The 25,008-nt window shown below is 36.7% G+C and overlaps 1 protein-coding gene across 5 annotated transcripts in view; it reads right to left on the bottom strand.

Moving 5' to 3' along the window:
• KCNIP4 (potassium voltage-gated channel interacting protein 4) overlaps positions 1-25,008 on the bottom strand; it is a 384,901-nt gene that overhangs the window by 118,170 nt on the left and 241,723 nt on the right. The window contains exon 1 of one of the 5 annotated variants that reach the window (XM_030947768.1): positions 321-505. The exons of the other annotated variants lie outside the window; for them this stretch is intronic. The gene's annotated coding sequence lies outside the window, so the exon portion shown is untranslated. Of the gene's footprint in view, positions 1-320; positions 506-25,008 lie in introns of those variants that run through there. 5 annotated transcript variants of the gene reach the window in all.

The following is a 25,008-nucleotide window of genomic DNA, read 5'->3' on the forward strand; positions in this document are numbered from 1 at the left end:
TCAGGGCACCTACCATACTGACATACAAATTTTTAGGATGCCTGCTTGCTGTTCATCTTCCTTTCTGCACTTAAGGCACCCAAAACCAACGAAAACAAGGTACACAATGCCCCTCAGAATTTATCAGAAAAAAAAAAGGAAGTGTGACCATAAATGCATAGGCACTAGGTTGTTTAAATATGATATGTTTTTCTATACAGGATGTGAAACTGCCTTCCACCTGGGCTGTGAACAGAGCTAATTTCAAACAAAACACACCCACAGAACACAACCCTTACCCCCACGCCCTCCTTCCCCAAGCAAACAGAAAAGAGAATTACCCAACACATTTTGGAGATTCTTAGGGAAAAGTGAAATGATTTTGAGAGGTCTGTCACACAAATGCAGAGTCTGGCAAAGACTGAAGGAAGCTGTTTAGAACTAAAATGTTTTTGCCTTTTCAATCCAATATTCCCGTGGTTTTGAGCATGACTGTAATAGGCAGGATACATCTGCTTACTATCATCTGTAGTATTTCCTATTCATGGCAAGAACAGATGGAGCCTCAGTAATCCTCAGAAGATCTTATTGATCTATGTTTTGGAATAACATCAAAACCAGAATACACAGTATTTCATTGATGGAATAAACCTCAGTTACTGACAAAAACAAAAGACCAAGACACAGAAGACAGTTTTAAAAGAACTTCTTATTTTTCTGCAGTTATTTATCCCACTAGGGTCTAAAACTTTATTGAGCAAACTTTTACATTTTATTTTCAGTTTGTGTTTTGGTTTTTTTTTTAACACAGTTATTTGAGTTTGAGGTTTTTTTCTTGGATGGTTTATGTTACAGCTGTAACAGGCAACTAACCACATTCAGAGCATATTACTCTTTTTAAATAGCAATGGTTAACCAAAGCAGAGAATAATCTCCTTTGCTTGGTATTCGTAGGTTTATGCCCTTCACTTTCTGTCACTTACTGACACCAGCAAAGACTTTTTTTCAAGCAGCTTAGATGTAAGGTACAACACAGCTATCCCTAGAGCAGTTCAGGGAATTAAGTGCAATCCAACCCACCTGAACCCTTCTGCCTCCTTTCTGCCCTTTTTTTTTTAAAGTCACTTTTCCCTAGCACAGTACTTTCATCTCCCACCAATTAATGAGCTATGTGAAGGAGAAACCACTTCTGCCCTCAAGTCCTGTACATGGGAGCACCAGGTTGCCAATTTACCATCTGCCCAATGCAAATTCTACATTTTCCAAGTAAGAGAAACACACAGACTGTGTTTAGACATAGAGCCCAGATAAATAAATTAGCATTCTGCCAATGCACATCAGCAAACCTCCAAGCAGAGCCTGCTGACTGTGTCTCATAACATGTTCCTGAGAGCCTTGCTACAGTCAATAAAAGGCACGTGAAGAATGATGACTGTGTTAGGAGAGGAATATGTTCCCACTGAGAGAAATTTATAAATGATGGTCAGTAAAATTTCAACAGGCATTTATGGTAACCTTTAAAGATAATCTAGGATATCGCTTTCCTGTAGAGTCACAAGTCAGAATGTAAGCACTTATCCTAGATGTAATATTTAAGCAAACCCTGCTTCAAGTTTTCCACTTTGTGAACCTATATAGGATAAACAGCACATATTCTAAAATACATAATTGGAAGAAAAGTTGTAATTTCTGGCTGTTCTATAACTACTCCTGTTGCAGCAGATGAAAGAGCAGATATAGCTTGCCTATGGAAAACAGCTTACCAAAGTGCAAGCTAAGTAGTCTTGAAAGTAGCTACCAATAGACAGAGAAACATAAAAAAGAAACCCTTACTTTAAATGATAGAGTACATATTTAATGTTTCTGCAATAGGAGATCATTAATAGGTCATTTACTTAGAATATAAACTTGGATGCCACATCACATGAATACACCAGTAAGTCCAAGATGATTCCTTAGGGCTCAAAATTTTGAAAATCCAAAGCCAGAGTGAAATAGATGCTCATCTCATTTTAATGAAAGCACTGAAGAAGCACATACTGATAGAAAGTTATCTATTTGCCCAAGGTTTTCCCAGTCCTTTACTTAATTCCTAATCCAAGACTGAAAGAGCTACAACTTACAATATCTGACTCTGTCAGTCTATCCTAGATAAGTCAGAACCCTTTCCCTAAAGTTGAGCAGTTGTTGCTACCCACAGTGTTGCATCTCCTTTCAATAAAATCTCTCCATTCTTCTCACAAGCAGTCATAACTACTGCATATAAATCTTCATCCACTGCGCTTCCCAAGTCACCCCTTCACTCCTCTATTTTTGCCCAAGTCTGTTTTTGGGTTTTGGGAAAACTGATTTAGATAGTTTCGTTTAGTTCTTGCTGTTTAACAGCAAGAAGCTGTTAAAAGCATAGGGATGGTTGTCTGCAACTCAGTTACTACTTCCCATTTTATTACACAGTAGTTAAAATGGATTTTGCAATTTTCAGAGTTCCCCGTCTGTTTGAATGCACAGAAATCTTTTTAGTATTAGCCTCGAACTATGCTAAGAAATTTTTATTAACTCATAAACAATGATTCCTGGGAAGACTTGAATCCTATTGAGACTTTTCTTTCTGAGTCTTAAGTAACTTCAAAATGGAAAAAAGCTTACAGAAAAAGGTGCTACCTAATGATTTAAGAAAATATTAGGCTCTAAAATTTAGGTGCAAATTGCGTCTCAAAATGCTTTGTGCTTACTTCATGGGATGATCTGGCTTGCTTCATCCTTGAGGTTGTGAACAAACACTACAACTAAATCAGCTATAAATGTGGTATCCAGAATAATGAACATTTTTAGAAATATTCTTTCTTTACTCTGAGATGAGTTTTTTCATTACTACAATAGCTATTAAAATTTAAGAACCTGGCCTTTCAAGTAAACAATACTTGCAGGAATTGTACATAGACCTTCCAACTAGTGTATTAATCCAAGTAGCAACTAATAGCCACAGTTAACAACAGCTTCCATTCACAGAAGCATGACAAATATAATTCTACAGAAATTTATTCAAGAAAAAAGAAGTATGCTTTGCTTTGCCACTGCCTTTATTGCTATAAGAAAACATACGTTGACAATTATTACTCTCCAAAGGCTTTTCAACAATCTATATGAAGCTAGCTGATCTAAGTCAAATTATTACTTAACAAATCCATTCATTAAAAGAAAAAAAAAAAAGAAGAGAGAGAGAAAAAGCAAAAGTCATTATGTAAATCAGAATTAATGACTTTGGAGGATTATTTGTTGCTTCATTTTGAACCCAGTCCAGGATCAACTAAACAAACAAGTATCTCTTTGTCCTCAACAGATTCTGAGTCAGAACATCTACCTCTGCTCTGGCCTACCCTAGCAAGGTCTGAGGAAAGAAGCCCAGGATGTTTTCTTCTCCTCTTTATCTTTTTACCTGAAAACAGGTGTCATTTCAATCTAATTAATGAGGACTTCTTAAAAATAGGTACTCTGCAATATTCAAGAACCCAGGGCTCTTTCACTTGACCAGCACCAAAAACTTGACCAGTTTTTGTTCATTCTTTTTCTTCTGGTCTAGCAAGTCTGACAATTTGGGCTGCACTAACCAAACACTTTACTGCCAGCCCTCGAGTTTAAGCACCTGTGGGATGCAGGAGATTCCATGGCATACACAGTACAACTGGGCAGGTGTACCTATAGCCTGAAACAGAAAGAATTCCAGGTCTCAATTTGAACTGCCTCTCATCTCCAGCTGACACCATAAAGCACCTAATGGGTAACATTATAGATCTGAAAATGAGATCCATGAGCATTCTGCATGTCATTAAAAAAATAAAACCAAAAACTATGTGTGTGTGTGTGCTTATCCACATGTATCCAGTCTTCTTGTCTAAAGTGACAGGTAAAGTCCTTACACAAGGTTTAGAAGTTGAATTTTGCATAGACTAACCTGTATGTGCCCAGGTCTCTTTTTGGATTAGACATATCACTGATCTTGTTATCTTTTTCCCTCTGCAGTTTCAGTTAAGTTAGACAACAATGTAAATACCACATTGTATACCTACAATTTCACAAAATAAAAGCAAATCAAAATACATAAAAGGAATTTATTATCATTAGCATGCTCATTGACATCCCTTGTAAGAGAGTATAAAACGAAAGAAAATTAAATATATCTTAATTGAGTGACAAAGCCCCAGCAAGAATTTAACCTTGTTCCTGCCAGTATTAATTGCACTTCTTTCACATGTTGGCACTTGTTTAAAAACTGTGACTCTTGAGTATGTCAACAGTGAAGTCTGGTATGTTTTAGAGCTATTCTGAAGAATTTCCAGACATCTCATGGTTAGTATAAGAAAGCACATAATATTTACAGAAATTTCCCATAGAAAAAGAGAGACTTCTGTCTCACAGAAATTCTACCATACAGTACAGATTTGCACACTACTGCAGTCTGAAACTTCATTTCTGTAAGGTATTTGGAGTTTCAATTTCCTTTTCTCCAGATACTGACAGCATTAGGGAGTTGTTTTGCAGAAGTGCTGATAGAAAAAACACTTTCTTTTTTTTTTTGCTAGGCCTTCATTTACATATGTGCAGTGTGCAGAACACCCAATATACCTGATTAATATTAGTTATAAGTTAGGTGAGCACACGAAAATTCCGAACATGCAAACAACAATAAACTCATTCCAGTTATCCAGAGAGAAGAGTACAAGCTTAAAGACTCAACTTTTTAAAACAACTTAAAATACACAAATTTAAAATTCACAATGCAATTTCCTCACTTTTAGTACCACTTAGAAGATTGGCTTTGTCCAATAAGCATGCAATTGATACATTTTTTTAACTTAAAAAAAATGCTTTAGCAAAAAGAGATAAAAAACCCAGAGAAATTATTTTAATTTAAAATTATCTTCAGTGGAGCATCTGCCTGATTTAAAAGAAATAATCCTCAAATATTTAACTTAATATTTGGGAAACACTATCTATTGAAACTGAGTGCAGGCGTTCAGCTTAGAAGAACTGAATGAAGCCAGTTGCAGTAATTGTTTGATTCCCCCCTACTCACAAAGAGACATGTTTTTGTTCTTGGTTTTTGTTTGTAATCCCAGAAAATAAAAATAATTCTGGATGGCAACCCAGACTTTAGCTCCTTATTTTGCAACCAGAAAACTTGTATTGTTCCACATTTTTTTTGCTTCATCCTTCAAATGAACAATTAGATGTTGGAACCCTCCTGCCTCCCACTTCCCATGAGAATACTCCTCCTCTTTCTAGCTGGCTGTAGTATTCCTTGCAGTAGCCAGCATGTTCTACAGATAGCTATAAATTTTAACTGGAAATACTTAGTCCCAAACAAACTCATATCAAATGACTTCTGCATAATTAGACTTCTTCAGGCACACATCCACATAAGCAAACAGGAATAAATCAAATAATTCCATTTTCCTCAAGCTGAAAGACAATCAAGTTTTCATAAACTGAAGTTATTAATTCCTTAATGCAATAATATAAAACTTAATTTTAGTCATCCGTGATTGTTTCAAGTATATATTATCTCTTTACTACTACAGATTGAATGAGATTCATTTAATCTTCATTGTTACAATCCGAAGTCATTAACCTAAACTAGGAAGGTGTGAAATTAATGTTACAACAGTCTCAAATTTCAGTATGCTGTGGGACTGTTTTAAAAGCAGCAGAGCATAGGTTAATTGCTTCAAGAGAGTTAAAATATATTTTGCCAGATTACTCAACTATCTTTTTACTTTTAAAAATAATGTCATTTAATCCAGTTATTCAGCTTTTGCCAACAATTTCACAGTTTAGCATAAAATTTGCAATTTAATTAAATGCTAATAAAATACATCACTCGTATCACCTGCAGACTAGGATGTGGGTGGCTCAATTACTTCAGTATTTACAGCTCACTGAGTTGTGAAGGGCAAATGGAAACTTTTTCACATTACTAAACAGCACTATTTGAGAACTAGCACTGGAGGAAGATATGAATGTTCCAAAATTGGAATAATAAACACAGAGGCAGAATGAATATATCAGTGTTCTCTTATGATAAAGGGAAAGAAAAAAAAAAACAAACAACTGCACTCTCATTAATCATTAGGACATATTTTAAATTGAGAAAGTGAGCATTTTAAGAAAAAGAAAACCTGATGTTTGTTGTGCTATTAATCAGTCCATGTCTGTACAGATCTTAATCTCCTATTTCTTCCAATTTTTACACATTTTTGTTAGGCAACCTGTAGGTGGCCTGTTAGAATTATTAATGGCTTTCCCTGCCCAGGTTTATTACTATCTCTTTTTCTTGTCATTAAAATATATAATAGCTCATCAGTAGTCTGATGAGGTATCCTTGGCATTTTTTCTCCAGGGTCTGAGAAGGTATGAGAAAAGCCTGTTCTATCCCAAAACACCTTCAACGTTCACTAAGCTAAGAAAAAAATCAGGAAGGCTGCAGTCCAAGGTCCATGCTTTACCCATAAAATCTTCCTTCCCTTGCACTGATGACATATTTTATAGTTTCTATAGCTACAGACACCAGTATCTGCATTCAATGGTAATAATTTGGGATATTATTTCATTCAGTCTGAATTCATCACGCATATCCTGGGCATTACTTTTCTTTATTCACTATCTCAAAAGACAACTTGTATTCTTTAACAGCTACCACTTCAGAAAACTGAGTTTAAGCACTGCTGTCCTCCAGCTGCAAGGACCAGACATTGGCCATGGGCGTGGTAAGCACATCATGGCACAAGCCCACAGGAAGGGCTTGAGGCTGCTGTCAAGCCATTCTCACTGTCCTAGGGCCCCTCTGAGGGGGCTCAAGCATGGCTGAATGAGTCAGAGACCACAAAGTGATGAAGTGCACATAGGTTGCATCATGTCTGCTCTTGGTTGCTATTCAAGCGGCCAACAGCGCAATGTAACCGAAGCAAGTATGTTTTAGAGTTATTTCTGCTTCCCTAGTACACAGCACTGCTGTAACAACAGACCAGGTTAGTCTGTACAGTGTCTAGAGGAGGGGAGGTTTCTGGGGTGTTCAGAGAAGTCAGGGCCAATGGGCACATGAGCTGCAGGCCAGTTGTGACAGGAATAGTAGAAAATGCTGCAGCAGACTGATGTGGCAACATGGGGCAGAGCAGCAGTTGCAGAGGAAGTTCAAAATAAAGAAATCATAAATCAGAAAGACAGCAATAACATTTATGGTATTTATGGACATACTTCCAAGGTGTTAAGGCAACACAGGGGAAAAATACCCATAATGCTTGTATGGTAAATAAAAAGAAAAGTAGAGAAGAAAAATTAACAAGTAAAACCCCACTGATCTCTCTTAAAAAAAAAAAAAAAAGAAGAAAGGAAAGGAAGGAAAGGAAGGAAAGGGAATCTTTATTTTTATGTAAGTATGTGTAAGGTATTATTTGTATGTTTGCATCCAGACTGGGAAAAATACTTCACCAAAGTGGCTTTGCCCCCAGTTCTTTGTACTAATGACCAGTGTACTTGAGATCAGCTGAAGAGCAGATGCTGGCAAGACTTTAGAAGAGCTCTAAGCTGTTATGTAGAGCTGCAAGAAAAATCCTTAAACACCACCTTATTTGTATAGAACTTAGGATCTTCCTATAACCTATGAAATACTTTCTGTTGTTGACTCATTATGCAAGTACTGCACTTAGCTGAAGCAGTGGTGTGCAAAGCACAGTTAAAGCTGTGCCTACCAGGCTACCATTTCAGCTGTTATCTTAACTCAGTTTTGAAGCCCATCTTGACCAATATTCATTGTACTTTCTCTTTTCTCTGCTGTACTTTCTATACATTCCCTACTTGAACAAGTCCCTCAGCCTCTCTTTGGAAACAGGCTCATTCTCAAGGCCCATATCTATGGTAGTATCTAAAAAAAAGGATCAGTAGATCAGAATTGCACAGCTTTGATAATGTTACAACGAAATCCTGGAAGACAAAGCCAGAATTTTTTTCGTTCTTCATATGACAAGAGACTAAAATGGCAAGACAATGATATAAAAATGACTGCTTAACAATAAATAATGGACAAACATCACTTTGCACTATCTAATGCTCCTCCAAGTAATTTGAGTGCTATAAGAACTTTTCAAGCTAGTTTGATTTTTCAGTATCTGATGGCACATAAAGGGCACAAATTGAATCTTTATCCCAGAGAAAGAAAACAGTCCAGTAGTCAGATGACTGGAAGAAGAGAGTAAGGAAATGGCAACTGGGAATGTTAAAGGAGACAAAGGTAAGCAAATAGTTTATGTATGTTAACAGAGGAAGAGTACTTTAATAAACAAATTAAGGAATTAAAAATGGGTAGAATTTTGATCATAAAATGGAGACTAAGACCGGGCATTGTAGACATAGCATTGAGAAAAAAAAAACAACATAAAAACGAGAGCTGTATAAATACACCAGAGAGATTAAAACAGTGAGACAGCATACAAGAAAAGAGAGAATAAACATAGAATTTTTTGTATTTTTACCTACTCTGGCTAGTAATATTCAGTTGTTTTTTTATTCTTATTCTTTTTATTCCTTCCCTTTCCCCTTTTTTTGCAATCATTCAAGACAAGAGCATGAACAAAATCTGATGCGCTTACATACTTCTATTTTTGTGGAAGGAGAAAAAGTGTATTTTCTTTACAGATTTTTCATATGTCTTTTCCCAGCTGGGAAATATGAGCTACAAGGATCAGATCTATTTTTAATAGACACTATGGCTTCCCATGGAAAATGGAAGAATCAGAAAAAGACCCCATTACTTAAAGTTGAAGTATAGTGTCCCATCCCTTCTGTCTTCTTTTTCACAGCATTTTTCAGCTTCCATGTTAAAATGTGTTTGAAGGCTCTATATTGTCAGAGTGCAAAGATTTTATCATCATACATGCACACAGTCTATGACATCCCATGACAGAGATGTTTATCCTAGCATGCTACGTGAGAATGCAATGCACAGAATGGATGACAGAGGAGGATGCCAGATGGGCTGGAGGATGATGATTTCCACTCAGGAGCAAATTCCAGTAAGTAAGCACATCAATATGTAACAACTGCAACAGTAGGAACAATGGATTGTGATGAACAAGTTGATTTCTTCCTTCTGTCACTACAACTCTAAACAATGATTCAGACAGTTTCTGAATAAATACTTGTAAAATAAATTATTTCTAAGGTTTTATTCTGATTGAATTATTCCAAAAATCTTAGACCATCAATTTTGTGTGAGCTTGACAGTAACTCATAAGATATTCATACGTATGTTTTCATTAGTTAATTGAGCTTATCATAAGGGAGAAAATATTAAAATTTAGTAGAAACTACAGTATGGGAAAGTCGAGGCAGAGCAGAAAGTGTGACAGCTATGCAATCAAATCCTTTTAGAAAAACTATGTTTTTATCTGAAAAAAAAATATGCTTTATGCTTAAAAAAATTAAGACAAGGAGAAATCTTTTACCTTGAGGAGTTCTCACGGTAGCAGAGTCAGTAAATCTGAAGACAAAGCATGCAAAACTTGCAAGGGCGATTTTATGGACTGAGCTGTGTAGCAGGAAGACATAATAATCTCTGAATAAGGTCAAACCAGGATATTTCTGCAACGTAAAACTTATGCCCTGCTAATCCCTTGAATATTTCAAACAAGTCAATAAAACAGTGGTTTATTGACAAATAGGAGCAATTAAAATAAAATCCCAGCCTTGGGAAGTCTTTAATATTTCACAAGAATTAGATGAATATCAACAATTTAAATAATTGAGAAGAATTAGTTATCAATTCCAATATTTTTACATATAACACTGCAGAAATCATAATTGGTAGTATATCTGAGTTTCTTATATCTGTTAACATATCCTATTTGGAAGTGAAAAAAGGCTAAAGTAAGCTTCAGTTTGTTGTGTTTTCCCTTGGTAAAATCTCTAGGCAAGAAACCTTTGTGGCCAAAAAGAATTTTATTAAATATATTGAAAAATTTTGATGTTAGTGACTTATCTTGCAATTAGCAGTTCTATTTTCAAAGATTTTCTGAAAACCAATAAGGAATCAAATATCAGCATAAAAAGAAGCTATTGTAACATTCGTATTAACTAACCAAAATTGAATAATTAAGGTTGCAATAGAAGATTGACTCGATAAATCAATGTATTAAAAAACTATAAAATCAACACATTCTACATCAATCTTGGGGTCAATAGAAGAACGAATTACATAACGTTAATAAGGATTAAAAAACTGAAGCATTGTTTTCCTTTAATCTAAAATCCCAGACAGTATTGTAGCCAGAGCAGTAATCCTGACCTAAAGGACACAAACCGCCTTTCTATTTCTTTTGCTCAAGTGTGGTTTCCCAGAGCAAGCAGTGTAATCAATTAAGCTGGTCTTAAAGAACCCAAAATATTCCAGCTCAGCACTTCAGAACTTTCTCCTCACATTTCTGGTCAGGAATTAATAATCTCTTGCTTCCCTTTGTGCACTGCAACCCTAAGCACGTACAAAGGACTCACCTGGGGTGACAAATAAACTACCCTTGAAGTATAATATGTCAAATTTCAGGGATTTTCTTTTAACTTTTGTGGTGATTAATGACTTTCAAGCATCAGTTGTGAGGTTCCTGGGAGATATGCAAGCTGTAACATAAATTATGTACCTGTATTTCCACAGTCGGTTGTAACATCAAAGACATGAGATGAACCTGATACCCCTGACAGACCCCTGTCCTGATACATATGCGTTACATGAGTTTGAAGCAACCTCAAGGGTTAACCAGGCAGCACCACTATGTACTTCTTCTCAGTAGTTTTATCAATGTTACAATAAATGCATGGAGTGGATGTTGTATGGAGTATGTATGTACCCAGTGCCTGAGTTTTGCCCAGAATTAAAAATAATCATCTATGGAAATAGCTGTAGGACCTTACCTACATGAAAGTATTTTATAACAAAAAATGCATAGCTTTGTGTAAAAAACCAATTTTCTCTGGGGTCATGGTTTCTCCATTCCTGCTAAAAGCAGTATTTCAATAAGCAGAGTGTATTGTGAGATGCTATGTCCTCTGTTTTGCATCCTCAGCTTCTGCAATGGGGATCATGAACATTTGTGGCAGTAGGAGACACCCCAAAGGCTTACAGAACCCATCACCAAGATATATATATATGTAGAGAGACAGATCTATAGATAGATAAATCTATAGATAGATAGATAGATAGACAGACAGACAGATAGATGTTTAGACAAGAAGAGGAAGGGTGCAGGAGGATTCCCGGTGCAAAGAGCCTGCAATTTAGACATTCGACTTGATGAACCAAAAGAGTTTTGCTCCTGCAGCTGGACAAAGCCCAGCCTTGCACAGAGCTGCTAACCCAGCCAGAGCAGGGCAGGGCAGCTGTTCTGCTACAGCTCCAGTCACAGTTCACTTCTCAAGCAAAACAGCACAACAGATTCCATGGGAATGACTTTTTCCAGCACAGCTGTGTAGACTGAACTCACCTACCTCTAACTTTGCTGTACATAACCCTCTAAAATTCAGTCATGGTGAGAAATGCATGCAGATTAAAAAAATTGTAGAAAACAAAAGGAAACAGTGACAGGATTATAAAAGCAGATTAATACTGTGCCACTTGCCAGCTGGTTACTCAAATATGATATGGCCAGGACACAAAAAATGAGCCTTCCTTCCCAAAGGTGAGCTCTAAAAAAGATGTTTTGCAGAACATCTTCAAAGCAGGAGTTAGAACATTCAGTAAAATAAGAAATACATAGGAAATCAGTTCCCAGAATCCTTTGCTGCAATTTCCAAAGAGATTGCAGTTCATACTGTTGTTTTAGCTGTTGTGACCTTGCACAGTCTGTAATGCTTCAGCAAAAACCATTCTAGACATTTTCCCAGAAATAAATTAAATTCCTTCTAAGCTATAGAAAAAGTTTGGAGACACTAAAGGGTGGTATCTTTTCCTTAAAGTCTTGCTGGTTTTTCAAAAAATAAAAAAAAACCCCAGTGAGAACAAAGACTTCTAGGCACAACTTTAAAGGCATAGCATCTTTGGCAGTTTGTAACCCACTCATGAGCAAGCTTAATTTTCCAATGCTAGCATTATACATCCTTCAAAGGAGTAATATATGTCTAAACATTGAATTTCCTCATGGTGATAACAATATCTGTCAGAGCTATGAACCATTTATATATAGTATTCAACAGAAATTGACACTGGGCTTATTCTTCTGGTGGTTATAGAGGGATTGTTTTGTTAGAAAGTTCTGATTAGCACAAGTTTGAAGTGCAATGCTTTCTGGAAAACAGGCTGAACTTAAGATTCGCTAGCAGTCATATTTAGGTTTTTTAAAGTATAAAAAATAAATAAAGCAACATAAAAACAGGGGAAAAAAGTGCCAGCAAGTTTCACATGGAGCTTAGACAAGTCAAACACCTGCAATTTTAGTTTAAAATGCTTCTTATATATTTCAGGTATAAACAACTCATTTTCAGTCTGCATGATTAGCACTCAAGGCTGTGAAATGAAAAACTGGACAAACTGGCAAAAAGTTAAAAAAACAGCAAGTTGTACTTCTTCATGCATTATACAGTTATATTGTAGAACTCTGTCAAAAAACAGTTGCACAGATTAAAAAGTCACAAGATAGAGATGGGAAAAAAAAAGCAACTCTCTAGGCCCATTAAATGTAGAGAGGTGGAATTTTCTGACTTTTGCATTCCCAAGATATCCAGTATTCCAGTGCCAAACTGGAATATGTAAATGCCAGAAAGATCATTTTTGTGTTCTTTTACACCTTCAAACACACTGCCAAAGCCACTCACAGAGACTGGATTCAAAGTGACAGGAATGTTTGACATTAACTCCTATAAGACCCCCTATATTCCTAAATGAAAGCTAAAACCAGGACTAATTAAATTATTGTTTTCTATTCATTACGTGTTCACAATAGGGTGGTAAATGTTGAAGATACTTGCAAGCCTAATTTCAAGATGCAGAAAGGATATATTTAGGTAAATGAGAAAACTAGGATCCCCTTGCGGAAAAGAGAGATAACACTTGCAGTCAGATCATATCTGTACCCTCAGTCTGACCTTTTCAACATAAGCTTTTCATCAAATTTTCATATTTTTAGATGATCTCTTTACCAGCTCCAAATTTTCTACAGAGAAGAACAGTGGGAAAACAGCCAGCTTTTACTTGGTTTATGACTTCACCTTTCTAATCTGATCTTTTCTCCTGGTATTGTCTTTTGAAAAAGTATTCTGAAGGGTTAAGCAATTCTTAAATACAAAAGCATCTCTCCTTCTAGCCAAGAATAGATGCGACAAGTCAAAAATAAGATGGAGTGAAAATACACTTGTGATCTATAGGATAGTATCAAGATTGCCTAGCTTAGTTGTCATGACAAATTTGATGTGTAAATTCAAGACCCTAATTAGAATCTCTGCACTGCAAAAGAACTGATTAGGTGGTTCACTGCTGCAAAAAAGCTATTGCCATTCCTCCCCCTCTTCTCCCTGTGTGACCCTACCTGCTCTCTGTTATTAGCTCTGGCACTCACCTGATTGTAGAGTAAACTTATTTAACCATCAACACAAAGGGGGTGGGGAGGAGGAGATAAGGAAAAATCACTTCACTGTGCTATTGCAAAGGGCCTTGCTAAAACAGGCAAGAGCCTCATCTCTGCTAGAGTAAGAAAAAGTTGAGTATTAAAAAACCCTTACACTTTTTGAATATACATTTAAAAAGACTCCACTGAAGAGCCCAGCAAACATATTTTAGAGACATTTCAACAGAAGACTCCTTAGAGAGGGCGAGTTCAGATCAGAGGACTCACACAAGAGGAGTTGTGGCATGTGCACTGAGATGCAGTAGTCACTAAGAAAAACTAAAAAGTCCCCTAAAAACAAGTGCAATAAATCCTATTAATAAAAGTATGCTATGATATGTTGAAACATACTCACTTGGATTGCTTGCAAATACATATAAAAATTACTATTAAAAAATGAAAATAAAACTAACCATTACCTTCTTAATCCTGTGAACCTATTACTCTTAGTCGGGATGATTTCCCCCTCATAATATTTTTTCTATCGTCAGTGTAATGTTTATTCTGTTTTATAATATAGTTCTAGAAAAATCCATAAAATGAAATGTTTAGTAGTATCTTAGAAAATTACATATTTCTGGGAAAAAAATTCTTAACAATCGTTACTTCTGAATCCCTGTTGTTTCACTGAAAAATCTTCTTCAAGGAAGTTTTATACTTCACATTTAAATGGCAAAATGTTTAAAATCCTTCAAAAGCATACACCTTTAAAAAAAATAGATAAGAAAATAAAAGGCCAAGTAGCAGAACTACAGAGAAGGTTCCAAAAAGCAGATTGAACTATGCATTGCACAAACTGACCCCACTGTCAACTGTGATGAGCTGTGGGAGATTCCCCTACTGGATTACTCTGACAAGTTTTAGTCAAATAAAGACAGAGATAAAATTAGGCCAAGCTGAGAGTATGACAAGAAAATTAGTAAGCTCAGAGAGTATGATGTGTGATGAGGGCTGGGCTTAAGGAGAGAAAAAGAGAGAAGATATATGGGAACAGTAATCAAGCTGGTCTCCACATCTAAGGGACTATGAGAAGTAATTGGTTTACTTTTCAGTAAAGGAAACCTGGTTTAGGTACTGGGAACCTGCTCACAGTGCGAGCTATTCTATCAATCCAGGGTAAGGAAAACACATAAACCAAGGAAAGTGTTGAACTGCGAGCAAGCAAGGTTCTGAAAAATAGGTATTATTCTTGATACTCCTCTGCACAAGTACTGTCCACCAGTCTTGAAACTACACAGCAATCCTGTCTGCTTTTCTTGACACTGACTCCAGCCACAGACTTCTGATGTTCTAAACTGAAACTGTCATAATTGTCTAGAGTTACCGCAAGAAAGTCAAAAGAATTGAGGAAGGGTGGGGAAATCAAAGCCTCTTCATAAAGAAAAACATTAATTATGAAAAGGAGAGTATGAAATATGTATTGTTCTCTACGTTCAAAAACCAGCATTTCTAGCTGAGTATTAAAAGACAAATTTTAGATTCCTCTAGTTTTACATGTGTCTCACTTCACATCCAGTATACTGGAGAGAAACATATTGTAACATATTTCAATTTCCAATGTAACTTTGTTTTCTTCAAAAGACAATCAATAAGTTATAGCCACTTTTATTAATTATTTACCATGCTGCTCTTCACAGGGACTGTTATTATCCTCTTTTCAATTTCTGTGGCCAAACAAACTTCAAGTTAAATTTGACTGATGAAAAAAATCCACACAACTTTACATGTATTTTGTCCTAATATGTTCTATGGTCATCTTGAGAACAACTTTCAGCTGAGAACTCCAAATTAAAAATCAAGGAACAAGTTTTAATAATAGATGATAAGCATCAGCCTGTTGTCTACAGAGATAAGCACATTTTCGCCCTGGAAGAAAACAAGGAGCCATGAAATAAGCCAGTTCTTCCATCACAGTCACAGGCTGTGAACTCAGGAATGAAGAATTTATGCAGGAAAAATCTTCATGTTAAATAGTGGGGGGAAAAAAATCACAGCAGCAATAGATTCCCAAGTCTATTGAAAACTTGCATTGATTCTATAGAATCACAGAAGTGATTGGGTTGCAAGTGACCTTAAAGATCATTCATTTCCCTTCTCCCTACCATGGATATGGACACCTTCCAGTAGTCCGAGCTGCTCAAAGCAATCCAACCTGGCCTTGAACACTTCCCAGGTTGGGGCAGCTACAGCTTCTCTGGGCAGCCTGTTCCAGTGCCTCACCACCGACAGAGTGAAGAATTTCTTCCATGTACCCAGTAAAAATCTGCTCTCTCTCAGCCATTATCCCTTGTTCTATAACTACATACCCTTGAAAAAGGCTCTCTCCAGCTTTCGACTCAATAAAGTCTTTGTAAGACTTCACTTGTTTAATCCTAAGCCAGTTTACCTTCACTGAAAGGTAAAATAAAGTTAAGAAATTTTAAGATCTCTGCAACTGTAACAACCAATTTTCTTTTATTTCTGCATTGTCAAACTGATAACACTGTATTGCTTCTGTAGACATTTTTTCATGAACGATGCACATTTGTGTAGTTGACCAAAAAAAAGTCAAAGTTAAAGAACAAGATCATTCTTAGTCTTCCGTGGCCATACAAGAAGATTAAGGAGATTTATTTAGAAGACAGGGAGCTGTAGCTCTGATACCAATTCAGTCAGGGGAAGAGAGGGAGCCCAGAGCAAAGAGCACCTTGCTCCGAGAAAGGTCCACAAGTGGTCACACAACTTCTGAGACCCCAGCTGTACATGTCTGTAACTTATGTAGCAGAGCTGCTGTCTGATTTTTCTTAAGGGCAATGCACAGTTACAAAACCAACATTAAGTTCTGATGCTGCTCAGTATTTACTTCACTGAGTATTAAGGGGTTTTATTCCCTTTCTGAGTGATTAACAGAGAAGTCATTAATTGTGAAGGACAGTAAGAGTTGCACACCTGAGCCCATGATTACAGGCCACAATGCCTGGCACTGACACACATGATGAGAATGTTTAACTACTGATACTTAACTAACTTTAAAATAGTTTAACATTTTTGTAAGGTGATCCAAAGCCTTAGCAAATACTTGTGGGAATACAACAACAATGACCCCCACAAGAACATGAAATCTCACAGTTAAATGACAAAGAAGAAAGGCAAATAAACTGTGCTGTTTCCATTTGATGTTGAATGGGAGATTACTGATCATCCTTTTAAGGGACCAGGCCAATTTTTTGGGTTTCAATGTATTATTCTCTGTGTATCTGAAATGTTACAGAATTTTTTAGAAAACAAGATCTAATCCTGGAGTAATTTTTCCAAAGAGGAAAATAAGCATATTTTAGGCTTTTCTTACAGGAAGGAAGAGGGTGACTTGCTCAAAATAGACAATGAATAAGTAAAAATTAATATCCCAGCCTAAGTTGTCAGACCCTATATGATTTTGCATATTCCATAACATGCTATAATTCTTGTTTCTTTTTGCTCTGAATGGTGCACATCTAGGAGGTTTTCAGACAGCTAGATACATCTTGCCACTAGGCAAGATGTTTGTATGGAATTCTAAAACTCTACATTGGTTGAGCAGCACAGCAACATCCCTGATGTTCAATTTGCAAATAGTCTGCTTTTTTCCTTTTTTCTTTAAATCTGAGCTAGAAGTCTTTTCTTTGTTCTTCAAAAACCGTACTTTTTTACTAGGGCAAAAAGAAACAAGCCCCAGCTTTTCATACATAATTAAACGGTCAAAATCAGAAATTCTGAGGCTGCTCCTTTCTGTTAGATGGTGTCCATCTCAGAACCACTGCCAACTCTTTGCTACACTCTTGACAGTCAACCTTGCACACCTTCTTGGCAAGAACAGGGGAAATACATACACTTCCTTCTAGCCCTTTGATCTGATAATTCCAGCAAAAGAAATTTTAACCCTTCATTACACACAAGGTACAAGATATCTAGAAACTTGTTCACTGTGTAAATCCAGTTTAGTACACAAGATTGAAACAATTTTAACATAAAATGTGTCATGGATGGCACATGAGAAATTCTTATTATGCTGTATATAATGACTTCTCCAGCTGACTACTCATATATGGAACACCTATGGAACTGATAATGTAATTAAATGTATTTAAAATGCTTCTAGAACAATGTTACTTAATCTAAGTGTGTTTATTACGTGGCAATTAGAATATAATAAAAATATACACACTCCCAGATAAGATCTTAGCTAAAATTGACAACTTAAGAAGACATAATCTGTTTATAGCTGAAGTTTATATACTAACAAAAACAATATAATCAGTGTAAACAGATAGTGTCTGCAGAACATTTGCTGTACTCCAATTAAATCTTTTTAAAGCAGATTTAAATTTGAGCAGCCTACGTAAACAAATATTCTGATATTTTAACATGTTGAGGCAGCACATATAAGTTTGTATATGCCATTAAAGAGATTCAAGATTTCACCTTCAGAACCAGAAAAAAGTAGAAAAACTAGCAAAAATCAGGTAAAGAAGCAAATTCTTGGAGTATTTCTAGTTCACAAATACACAGCTGCACCACAGGAAGTTATTCTTCCTCCCTCCACAGCTCCACCATCAACACTCTCTATAGCCTTGCTTCTGAATTGCCAGCTTCACTTCATTTTCACCAAATGATTTCTCTGCCACAACAACTCAAATTATTTCCCTATATCAAACTTCTGAGAATACTTCTTTTGAAGCCAGAATACTGAAACGCACATTTCTTTTGTATTCAGAATCTGCTGCATTTTGAGATCAGGGGAAGGTTTTGAAACCTGAGTTGCCCTGGTATCCACCAAGACAACTCACATAAAGCCAGAGAATCACATTGAATGTTCAGACAGGTTCACTAAGCTGAGTCAAAGTTTAGCTGAACAGTCCAATACCAAGCACTGAATAGAAAATATTTCCAATCCCACCCTTCTTTGGGGCTCAAGCATTAGCAAGATGCCATACAGATGGCTGCAGCCTGAATAGCTGCACCATACAATATATGTTTATATAAACTGCTCTATTAGAAGGTAATACAGAGATTACTTCTTTTATTTTCCCATGGGAGACTCAGCCCATCCCACTCTTACCCAATGCGTACTAATAAGAAGCAAGAATTGAGAGCTGTAGAGTCTCATCTTTTCCTCTGCAGCAAAAATTCAAGCCTATTTTACTCATTTTCCAAAAACATGTCAACTTCTGGCACCACTCAGCCGATGTCTGGTCCAGCCACAGCCTGAACAATGCACCAATTTCACTCACCTCTGACACTGAAGGACTCTCTCCTGTTTCTGCACAGCACTGTGCCTGGCTGAAGCCAGTCAGTCCCCTGCAGACAGCTGGGATCCCCAAAGACACCAGAGCAAACCCGAGCCACAACCCCCAGCCCAGGTGCAGCCCAGACTAAACCATGGATTAGGAAGCAGAGGCTCCCAATTGTCCTCTGACACACCTACTGACTCTTCAAGCTCTGATTAACATTTTATTTCAAATTCATTAATACAGAGTGTAAAAATAAAATTCCCTTAAAAGAAACAAGGAAAACACAGGGTGGTCTGGGGCAGTCTGGGCCTTGGGTGTGGACAAAGCTCATTTTAGGTGCTAATATAAGTTATTATTATTTCATTCATGCTGAGAAAGCCACATACAGTGCTGTGGCAATCTCTGCTTACGACCACGGGCACCTCTCTCCTTACCACCTCCTCAACAGGCTCATTTGGTCAAAATAATAATCAACAAAAATAATTTTAAAAATTGCTCTGTCTGAAACGCAGGGGAGGTTTTCAGAGCTGCCTGAAGCACACCCCAGTGAGGTCCCCAAGGCAGTAATCAGCTGGGGGATGTAGAGGGTAGCAAGATCTGCACACAGAGCCTGTCCAAGGCAGATGTAGGAGGAGTCAGCCCCAGTGCTCTGGTATCCTGGCAAGGCAGAGATTGAAATGATACAGGCAACAGCCCTATTTATTTAAATAATGCCTAAAAACCACGGAAATTGAGAAGTAAGGTAAAAAAGGTGGTTTCATGTTTTTTCATGTTTAATCATCCCCTCAACTGTATTGTTATTCATATCACACTGGGGGTGTGCATAAAAATTTGCGTGCAGAATCTGGCACTAGTGGCAGACTGTAGCAAATGTGGGCATTTTAACTTTGTCTTCTTCTTTTAAGAGAATTTTATTTTTACACTCTGTATTAATGAATTTGAAATAAAATGTTAATCAGAGCTTGAAGAGACAAGAAAGTAATTTCAAAACCATACAGACAGTTAAGTTTACAAAAGATGCTGAAGAATAGTCTTCTCCCTGTTAACTCTGTGGTGAGGGCTATCTGCTACCATTCCCTCATTCGCTCTCTGGTGACCCACCATACTCTCCTGTTATCCAGTCTTTAACATGCTTGTTCACCTTATTTTTCCTTCATTAAATCCTAAGTCTTTCTGCACAGAATTTTGCCTAGAAATACAATTAATTAAATGAAATCCACTGTCAGCATGAACATTTTTTATTAGCCTCCATTTTTAATGTCTCCTTTTTTATGGTTGTCCTTGCTACATGTAAAGGCAGCAATCTCCCCTTGTCTGGGACTGTAGGTCATTCTATCAGTGTATTCTCCCTAGCAAAGCAAGAATGTATTATTGGTTCAATACATATACTGCTGTGACAATAGTTATGACAATGACAGGAATATCCTTTTATTTAATATGTTAAGAAGAATCAACAGCTGATTAATGAAACTGTTCTTTTTTTTTAATAACACTCCAAATGATTAAATGGAAATAAATAAATCACAAAAAATTAATCAAAATAAAACCTCTTCCACCCCTAATTCACATGCATTGCAGTAAAACAATATGTTTAAAGAATAATACATAGGTTGCAGTATCATGTATTCATGTGATGAAGTGTCAGAATTAAATCTCCCATAGAACTCTAAGGCAGGTGCTTTGGGCATATGAGTGCTGATAAAATCTTTAATTACAAAATTTCATTATTTTCTTTCATGACCAATTTCATTACATTTGCAGAAAGGATGGTACTCATTAAATGAAGAGCTATATAATATTTTCTTTCCCCATGTTTATCCAGTCTATGGTCTCATAACTAATTTGTTGCCTGCTATTTAAGGCCTGCTCTGAAGGAGGAGAGCAATGTTTCCCTCATTAGTTTGTGTAGAGTTCATCATGGTAGGAACTCAGTGCTTCATAAACACCACCAAACTTACCTTTATAAAATCTTTATGACAAAATTACTCCTATTTTGTAATAGAAACACTGAAGCAAAGGGAACTTCATACAGGCTAACTATCAAAAAAAGGGGAGAGCCAGTGCCATTCACATTGGATTATGGCTCTCCAGCCCTGTAATCTAAACTCAAGCAGCATTTCTAATCCAGACCTCAGATTTCCCTGCACACCAGTGTTCAGGCAGTAACAGAGAGCTGATTCAGTCTAGGCAGGGGAGTGCTGCTGCCACCCAAGCTCCTCTGAAACCTGAAGCAGCCTGACCTCACCTTGGTGCAGCAGGGGTGGATCTGGATGGCAGAACACTTGGTGCCAAGGGTAGTTGTTCCTAGGCACAACTTCATTCATGTGTTTGACAGGATTTTTACTCTGAACTACATGCAGCATTTCCCAGAACTGAATATTCATCCATGTCAGGAACATGCATTTTAGTTATACACCTCTGAGAGAATACAGCTGTGAAAGTAAAATTGCTCCATGGGGTAGCAGGAATAGAAGGTTCACTCTGAACCACAGTCCTGATTTGAGCTAAAATGCTATTGTATACATAACATATAGACAACACTGGGACAACAAACATAAATCCCAATTTTCCAGAAGTGACACCAGTGGCATTGTTAATACTCTTTCCTACTTTGCAAAGTAGTCCCACTAGAAGATGGTACTATCTTCTTTTTTTTTTTTCTTTCCATTTTCAGGGCAAAGCAAAAAAGCTTGAGAGAAAGGGGCTGTTTTAATCTGTTCTGGAGTACTGCTACACAGTCAAACACAGAAGAGCCACAGAACCAGAACAGGAAATATAAATCTCTAACAGCATTGTTAGAATGCTGTAGCAGAGGAAAAAGAGGTTCTCATCCTTCCTATACAGTGCCTGTAAAATTACACAAGTATCTTTGTGAAGAGACAGCAAAAGAAAATTGAAACACATAGTTAGAATTTTTCACACTATCTTATTAGTCTCTTTATAATGAATTTTTAATATATATGTCACAAGAATGGTGAAACCCTTCCTGTAAGCCAGTGGAAAACAAATTCCTACAGTTATGGGGCCAAAATTTAACTGAAAGATTAAAATATAGACAATGCCCAACACAATCAGTGGAACTCCAAAGCAAATCTTCAGATCAATGTGAAAGCAATCACCTATTAAGAACCAGAATGACTTACACAGTTCAAGCAATAAATCTTTGTAAATTTCATACAGACAAGAAATTAAACAGAAAGTATTTTAAATTAAGAGGCCCTATAAAATAATTCAATGAGGACATAGTTTTTCTATTGTTGCTTTAATTTCAACAGATGTTTTCCCATAAATCAGGAAAATCATACACAATATGATCTATCACTCATGCCACTAATAGGATTTTGCAAGGGCTGGCTCAAGCCCTTACAAAGTATATCATTGCTGCTCTCTGCTGGTCAAAGTAATTATTCCTTTATTTAAAACCTTGTATAGGAACTTCTTCAGTGAATTTCATAGGGAACATATCACATAAATAGGAAGAACTTTTATGGCATTTAAATAACCATCTCACTTATCACAATGATTTCTTTTCATTGTTTGTATTCCTGAGGCCACCAAAATTGGTAATGAACTCCACCTTCAAAGGCCACAGCATTTCAATTCATAGATGTACACATCTCAAGTGACTTTTGCTTGTGCTACTGAAGGGTGATGAATGGAACAGCACAGAGTGTTTGTGGTGCAAGATGTGAAGAGAGCAAAGAAAACATTTAAGACCGCTGGAAGATTATGCCTATTTAACAAAATATATTATCCAGCATGTACCTAACACATGAGCAAACGTCTTATCAAAAGCCACCTTAATTCTTTGCCTCAGCTGAAGTGGGAAAGGATTTTATTAATAAAAAACCAAACAAATTTAAGTTTCCTAAGTTTCCTACAGTTTCTATTTTCAAGCATCATTAAGACTTTACTGGACTGCTTAGTTTCTATTTGAATTATGATATAAATAGAAGTCTCACTTTTGGAGATCTGAGCCAGGTAGTCCTTAATTAAGTGGTCCCACTGGGTAACTATAGCTTAATATGAATTGAGGTTTCAAAAGCTGCTCCAAAATAAACATCATCAATTTACCATATTGTGAAAATAATTTTCTCTTTTCATAAAGATGTATTACATAGTAGGCTACATTAATTTTAAAATTTGCTCAGCTATGAGATGAAAATTATACCAGAAATCAGAATACAAAAAAGAATCTTTCCCCAAATCATATCAAATAATACCTAGCAAGGAACACAAGCCAGTTTGTTCAGCTTATCAAACAATTTATTTAGCAAACAGCAATATGAATAATTTATTTTTTCTGATTGAAAACTCATGTTTTTCTCAATGAATTATTTCAGCATTTTTACATGGAGACATTTAGCCATAATCTGGGATCACAAAAATTGAATCAGCTTGGAGCATAGAACATTAAAAGAAAATTCTAGCTAAAGAACTCATTTCCAAGCAGCTTAGAGAACTTTACTTGAGGTCAGTGCATTTCATTTTGTGACAACATAAATAAGATGGAGGAAAAAAATATTTATTCCTGTGTCTCCTTTCTAAAACTGTAATTAAGTATCTTACAAAACTTACTGAAGCAACAGTCCAATACATTGCTGCAGAAAGAAATCTCAGGGCTTTTTTGTAGAAATGTATGTGCATAATATAAAAACCTATTTATTCCAGAAACATTAAGAGCAGACAGGAAAGAAATCAAGATTTATTAATGATGTCTCTAAAGACAGAAGCAATCTGGGACCCACGACTAAAGCAACGGCATCTCTCTTTGCAGCCTCACAGCTGACACCAACCAGAGATGTTAATTCACCTACCTCGACCCATGCATACAGATACCTTCACATCCAACAGACAAACAAGTGATATTTTATTACCAAGCTTTACTCCTCATGACATTTACCATTCTACCTCTCACCTCAAGCTGATAAACCATTTTGTCTCACTGAAGTCTGAGCTCAGTGTGAAGCAGAAAGATGAACGAATTGCATTGCGCTCTGGATTAAACTCAGTAGTTTTAAATGAGTACTCCAGGAGACATAATGAAAGAACTCAAATGCTTTTGCTATTATCACTTTCTGTAATGATTTACTTTGGGACTGATTAGCTCCATCCTATTAAGAGTATGGTAACCATTTCAAATTTATGTGTGGAGAGTTTGAAAGTATTCTGAGATGAGAAATGCAACTAAAGGGAATTGAAAGAAGAGGGAAAACTTGCTGTCATGCTGTTAAGTGTTATTTATCATATGTTCTCAGGGTGTGTTTGGGATAAAAATACAACGCTCTCAGTGGAAATTCAATTCCTCCAAACATTATAAAGGAAAGCTTAAAACTTCCAGGGTGCCTGGGATGAAGCAGTGATAAGCTGAGGGTTCAGTAGGATCCTAGATACTTCTGATATCCTCTCTGCCAACACACTCAGGACATTGCTGAGGGTGAGAACAAAGTGACAGTGAGTGAGGATGGGCTTTCCTTGCTCACTTCTAGGATCCGAGCACTTGCCCAGGGAAATACACCCTCTGTTACTCTGCACAAAGAGGTACCCTGGCATTTCCTATCCCCCCACACCCACGGGTGATGTTAGCCTCATGTGGAAAACCTTGTTGCACAAGTTTTGAAGGGCTTAGCAGACCATAGTGAGAGACTCTGAACTTGGGGTCAGTTTATCAAAGGTACACTCAGCACTGGCCATGAAGGAATCCATCGCTGGCAGCCAAGGGATCTGTGCAGATTGCTTCAGGACCAAGCACAAACATGTCAAGGGCTCCCAACAACGCTGATCTCACCAGTGACCCTCGGGCAGGGAGGGGGTTTCCTGGGGGGAAATTGGTGAGGATGCAAAAAGTAATCAAATGGCTTGTATGCATGGCAAGCCTGCAACTATGGTAGGTAATATGGATGTGAATTGTCTCTTACAACCCACAAAATATGAACACAAACCATTCCATATCACTTGACCTCATTGCTCAGGCAACCAAGATGTTCTAAGCATAGCCTGAAATTCCTGAACTGTTTTACTGTACACTGCTATTATTGTCAAGATGTGCTACCCTGGCTAAGTTAGAAGACTTACAATTTAATAAGTTAAATGTCAAGTGTTCTACTTAAAGAAAGCAAAGAAGAGAACGTAGCAATGTT

The sequence above is a fragment of the Camarhynchus parvulus genome, chromosome 4 (assembly GCF_901933205.1).
Source record: "Camarhynchus parvulus chromosome 4, STF_HiC, whole genome shotgun sequence".
Classification (NCBI taxonomy): domain Eukaryota; kingdom Metazoa; phylum Chordata; class Aves; order Passeriformes; family Thraupidae; genus Camarhynchus; species Camarhynchus parvulus.